Below are 6736 nucleotides of genomic sequence, written 5' to 3'. Positions count from 1 at the left end.
CCTGGTGGTTCTTAGTTTTATACAACTCAGTGTTCCCGGCCAAACACATCCAACTGTCCTTAATTAGCTTTAGTCTCTGCATGCAAAGATAAAATTAAATTTATTTTGTTGCATTGCCCAAGGGGTATAAAACACAAGATATAGCTTATGTTTCAGTTTCACCATGGGGCATTTCAAACAGTTCAGTTTCTCAGCTGAAGGTTGGGTGTTATGAGGACACAGGAAAGAGAAGACCACCTGATCATACTGACCAACATGATTTATCCTTCCTCTGCCTGTGTGTTGTGAATTGGGATAGCTGTGTTGTAACGTGCTGTAAATGAATGGACAAGGTGACCCACGCTGTAGATCAAACTGCTGAACAACTGTTTGGGGACAAGGTCCTGCTCGCCTGACTGGACGTCATTTTTCTCCATTTAGCCCCATCTCACACCTGTAATAGGATGGTCTTCCACTTGAATGCTTGCAGCTCCACCGGGATAGAGCTATGTTTTCGCTCACATGACTTCTTCAACGCATTTATGGCACTTTGCTGCTGGCTTCAAAGAACATGGGCTTTCATATTTGAGTTTAAGCTTGTTTTTTTTTTTTTTTTTTTTATCTGTTTTAGGTTTTTTTTAAATTTTTTTTTTTTTTTTTTTATGGCTTCCTTTTGCTGACAATTCTAGTTTGATCTTCAAACACATCTAGTCTAAAGGAAATCCAAGCTCTCTCATATGTTAACATTTTAAATGCATATTGAGTTAGATATGTAGAGTCACATTATAGAATTGATTAATTTATGGAATATTAAAAATTAATAAATTATATAGCCTTAGAGAACCACCTCCAAAAGTTGGAAATAATAAATTTATGAGTTTTGCTTTTACTGTTAAAAAAACAGTTTTATGGTTTGGTGTGGAGAAAAGCAGGTTTTATTGATGTCCTGTGTAATTCCCTGTTGAATCAACAGACAATGACTCTAACAAGGTTGAGTCAGGTCCTCTAGATGGATTCTTCTTTGTTGAAACATTTCATCTTTTATCCAAAAGACTTCTTTAGTCTGAGCAGCTGCAATAAACTCAGTCTTATAAATATCACCTTCTCATGGTGGATCAACCAGTTTGCTGGTGACAGTCAAAACTAGTTGTTCTTATGTAAAAGGACCATTGTCTATGACTGATCATTAGTGCCCTGATGGCCGCTTGCTATTCACAGGGGGCTGAGTGATGCTAGCAATAACAGCATTGTAAGAAGGGGACAGTTGAACACGGATGCCTCCACCCCTGTTTAATGAAGGGACGGTTTCTTTCCACAAAGATGGCCTCCTTCAATCTTCACTCAAACCATTGTTCCTCATTTTAAAAGATGTGAACATCTTCATCCCTTAAAGAGTGACCGCTGGTCTGGAGATGAGTGCAGACTGCAGAGTCCTGGCTTGGTTATGTTGTTCTTCTGTGCTGGGCCATCCTTTTGGCCAGTGGCTGTTTAGTTTCCCCGATGTAAGACTGATCACAGCCCTCCTGACACTGAACAGCATACACTTCTTGTGCCGGGGGACTGGATCTTTGGGATGAACCAGTCTTTGCCGTAATGTATTTTGGGGTTTAAAAGTGACTGGGACATCATGCTTAGAAAATAAATGTCTGTTTCTTTGAAACTCCCACAACATATGAAATGACTAGTGGTCTGGCTTCCTCCTTTTCACCTGACGGCTGGCTGGAGTCCTGTTTGGGTTTATTCTATTTTCAGGAAGGCCCAGTTAGGATATCCACATTGCTCTAGAGCACATGTGTCAAACTCAAGGCCCGGGGGCCAAATGTGGCCCTCGTGGACATCTTCTCTGGCCCCCCAAGATGATAATGTTAAACATAAAATACTTTTATATTTGAATGTTTTCAGTAATCTTTGATTATGCTGTCAAAAGTGCAACAGAGAACATCAAATGAGACCAATCAAAGTCTAGTTGAGGAACCTACAACCAAGAAATGGTGTCGAGTATCTCACTTGAGTTAATGTAGATTCTGAAACTGGCCCTTAGTTCGAAAAAGGTTTTAATTGTGGCCCCCTTCTGTAAGTGGGTTTGACACCCCTGCTCTAGAGCCTGTCTTGTATGGGATTTATCCTTCTGCCTGGCTCCTGAGTTAGTGGGGACACTGTCCACTCTATGGTACAGAGTCCCGATGACTCCTAACGTGCTCAAGCAGGTGAAGAGTCAAACTGCAAATACTGGTCTGTGTGGGTGGGTTTGCAGTACACCACAGTTTGCAAATGTCCTTCATCAGAAAACGTTGTCCGTGATTTTTGTTGCCATGTGGACAGATACATGCCCTGAACTGTGCAGCGCACTGATTATGGGGGCCGAGATGGTGTAGAGACAGGGCAGCAGACTCGGGACCCGCAAGTCCCAGGTTCGATCCCCAGTTATTGCATATCTCGTGGTGTCTCTGAGCAGCCCACCCTATCCCCAATTGCTCCCTGGGCGCTTTCAATTGCTGCACACTGCACCTGGGGGTGGATGGGTTAAATGCAGAGAGCAAATTTTGCCATTGTATGGGAACATACAATGATAACAACATGGGGTGGGGAGAGACAGACACATCTGAGCCATGCGCTGTTTGTATCAACAGTTTTCGGGGGTGGGGGTTTCAGTGTGAGGGTTCAGCATGAGTGAAGATGCTGCCTTTAGCTTTTTAGCTAGTGCACCTGTATTGCAAGATGCTAGCTTAGCATTACGTCAGTGCCTACAGGTGGGGTGGGGGGATGCCCATTTCGGTAGATGGGACACTTGGTTCTGTTGATGGGGCAGGGTGCCCCGCTTGTATAATGGTGTGGGAAACACTGTGGTGGTCTCACTGAAAAGGACACCAAGGCTCTATTTTCTACCTCCTCCATGTACAGGTTTGCAACATTAGGAGAAACAGGGGACTCCATAGCACACCCATGTTAATGCCTATAATATTGCCCCCCATATGTGAAATAGGTTGACTGCGGACACAGCTTCAACAGTTAGCACAGTTGCTCTGTGGAAAGCATGGTCCTGCTGCTCAGAGTGGTGTCTGATTTTAACCATGCACAGACCATTTCCCCGCCTCATCAACAGGAATGAAGGGGAAGAGTGAGGCAGCATAAAAATTTAATCTAACAAGGCTGATAATTTTTTTTTTTTATATACCTGGATTATTGTGCATGCATCAGAGCAACAGACAATGACATTTGTTGTTTCTCTTTTTTCATAGTTGGGAAGTCTGTCAAGATTAATTTCATGAGTTTAACCAATCAGCACTCAGCAACTCTTGCACCTCTACTGATAACTTCAACAGATGTACCATTTGAGATCTCAGACATTGGTAAATTACTTAAGTAAAAAGGTTTATTTTGAGTTGGGTGAAGACCAGATGGAGAGGGGAAATGTAGGGTAAAGGGGCAGAGAAAAGATGGCCAGAAATGGGTCAAATTCTGATCTAGGAAACTCCAGATTAAAGTGCTCCTAATCAAATTATGTAGATTTTGTCTGCTGCAGTGGTGACAAATTTACTTTTCTTTGCTAGTGTTTTTTTTTCCATTAATGTCACATTTTGTGTTTTATTTATCTCCTGAAGACTAAATTAACAATCTATACTTATTGGCAGTTTTCTTTTTTTTTTTTTGAGAAAACAAACACAATTACAAATTCACACTGAAACTAAAAGCTAATGGAGAGTTTATGAGCAACATCTGGTTCAAGCACAGCAGAAGTCTTTAACATGCAGTCAGGTACACCTTAATGACAATCTGTGGTCTGCTTAATTAAAGAGACAAAAGTGAGGTTGCACACCAGTGTCTGAATTAAATACCATTATGAACCAGATAACCTGTTTTGACTCAAATTATTATTTTATCTCAACTGCTAATTGTTTTATGATGAACAGCTTTTCAGAGAAATCATGTTAAGCTTGCAGGTATCAGAGCTGCTAAGTTTATTTTAATAATGTATGAGATTTGTTCAAAGAAAGTGGAAACCATTGCTGTGAAAGTAAACATGTTGACTCGTGTTGATGAATTAGAGTCGAATCAGTCACTTTAAAGACACACAAACTAACTGAATCTGGTTAAATCTTGCTTTGTAAATCAGATTTGAAAGCCATTTTGTTTCTTTCTAGGAAAAGTGGCAACAGCAGTCTTTATCCTTTGTGCAACAGTCACACTCAAACCATTCAATAGCTCTTGTTCAGTAGTCCACTGTGTGTACCTGGCCTTGTGGGAGTATTGATTGGTGTGCGTTCTTACAGATGAGATACTGAAGTGCAATGGGCTTTGTGTTCATCTGTGTGTGATTCAGTTGGTTTGTGCACACTCATATATGCACACTATCTGCAGCTCAAGAAAATCTAGAAGACAAAAAAGGCACTACAAGTGTGATAAAGAATCTTCCAGCTGCACAGCTGAACACTTGGAGTGAGGATTTTTTAATTATTGAAATGTTTGCCTTACAAAAGATCAAAAAGGAGGAGAGGTACTCTGCTATTCAAGTCAAACAGGGACTTCCATCCACATCCATGTTACATATTAGGTAATGATAATTGAAATTCCTTTTATATTTACTCAATGGCTGTGCTTGTTCTTTTTTCTTTCATCTGTTACATGCATTCTGTAGTTTGTCTCCTGCATCGTGTCATCTTTCTTTCTTCCCCCAGCCTTGCCTTTTTGACAAATTGGCTTCACATTTTCCAAGTGTGCTTTTGTGTTCACTTTTGAGTATTGTTTGTACTTTTTCAGAGTGCCAGTGATAATCCCAAATTGTGTTTAAATTTCTAGTTTGTAAAAGTAGCTGCATTTTCTCTCCATATTATTCTTCCCTATAAAGACGGGTACCATGTTTTCTATCTACTAGTCTCTTTTTTTCATTATACATTCTAGCTTCTGTTTGGGAACCAAGGGAAGCAAATGGAAATTAGAACTGTAAGCATTAATTACTTTGTTCCAAGCCACTTCAAGCATGTCAGTCCTGGCTTATATCATCCCCAGAACACCTTCAACCTTGCATACAACAGACTTGGAATTTGACAATGAGAAAAATTAAGGTCTTAAGGAGGACATAGGATCTCAGAAGATTTATTTATTTTTATTGATTTATTTTGCCAAAGCCTTAGTTATCTTTCCTCTTCTTTATGCTTTAGCATTTTCATGAGTCTCCACAGCAAGTCATCCTTCTCCATCAATCATCTGTATCCTCTGTTCTCACTCCAACTACTTCCATGTCCTCCCTAACTTCATCTTGCATCTCCTTGCTGGCCTTCCTCTTTGTCTTTTTTCCTGGTAGCTGTATTTGAAGGATCCTTCTACCACCCACTTTCCCTATTCTGGACATGTCCAAATCATCTCCGTCTGCCCTCTCCAACTTTATCTCCCAGTTGTTGAACCTGTGCTGTACCTCTGATCTCATTCCTAATCCTTTCCATCCTCATCACTCCCATAGAGAACCTCAACATCTTCAACTCTGCCACTTAAAGTTACCGTGTCTGTCTTTTTAGTCAGTCCACTGGTCATATTACACTTTGTTTTTTTTTTCTGACATTTTTGCCACCCATTTATCATGAAACATTTCTTCATCTACTCCATTCTGCCTGGACTTTCTTCTTCACCACACTACCTGTTTTTCTTCTGGACAGATAACCCTGAGCATTTGAAGTTCTGCACCTTTGTGACCTCTGCTCCTTGTACCCTCACTGGTCCACCTGTCTCCCTCCCCTTCACACAGATGACTATTGTTCCTCTTTTTTTCAAGTTCATACCTGCACCTCTTTAAATTCTCTTTGACTTGTTCCCCTGTTCTCACTACAGATCAAAATCTCATCTGCAAACATTGCAGTCCACAGGGGATTCATGCAAGTCTGTCCATCACCAGAGCAAACACAAAGGGGCTTCAGTCCATCACAGAGACAGAGACAAACCATTCACACTCATTTACACATAGGGAGAAATTAAAGTAATCAACTTGTCTAACATGCTAACATACATGTTGCATTCCACTGCCTCCGCTGGTTTGGACCCGTAAAAATGGAATCATTTCAATAGGGTTCCATGCTCCGCTGGATGAATGGAAACGCTGCTGCTTTGCAGCTGCGTTCTCCTGCCTCCGTTGGTTTGGATCCTTAATAATCACCAGATGAAATGGGAAAGTAGCACGTGAATGATTTATATACTCGTCTGTTCACAAAAACACCTGGTTCTTTCCATCTCATACTCTGTGAAGTGCATATATATGTACAGAAACTGTACTTAGTATGCATACACTTAGAAACACGAGAAGGCTTTTATTCAGTGTTCAGCTGTGATTTTCTTTGTATTTTGTGTTTCTTCTTTTAACTTGACCAGTGTGCCATTCTGTTTCCACTCCATCAAAATTATGTGTTGCTGGATCATCCCTGGCGAACAGAAAAACAAAACAAAACTGCAAACTCAGAGTAAATTTGTTCAGTTTTTTTCATCCAAGTGAACACAAGCTGTGATTCATTTAACCCAACATCCACTGATCTCCTGCAGAATTACAGGTACTGTAATTGTTCCATATCAGTCACAGCATTAATCCTGCTGCCTAGTATTGAGAATGTCTCAGCTCCACCCAACTGGGGCAACAACGCAAGATTTCTTCAAAACATGCAGTACCTGTTATTAACATCCTGATGCATGCTCAATAATCCAGGTAGAAAAATCTAAAAAAGTTAAATTTGGTCCTCTGGACATTCAAAAAAACAAAACAAAGCAAATCAACAAA

The sequence above is a fragment of the Nematolebias whitei genome, chromosome 6 (genome assembly GCF_014905685.2).
Source record: "Nematolebias whitei isolate Nwh7 chromosome 6, NemWhi1, whole genome shotgun sequence".
Taxonomy (NCBI): domain Eukaryota; kingdom Metazoa; phylum Chordata; class Actinopteri; order Cyprinodontiformes; family Rivulidae; genus Nematolebias; species Nematolebias whitei.
Note: the sequence above shows the minus strand (reverse complement) of the source record.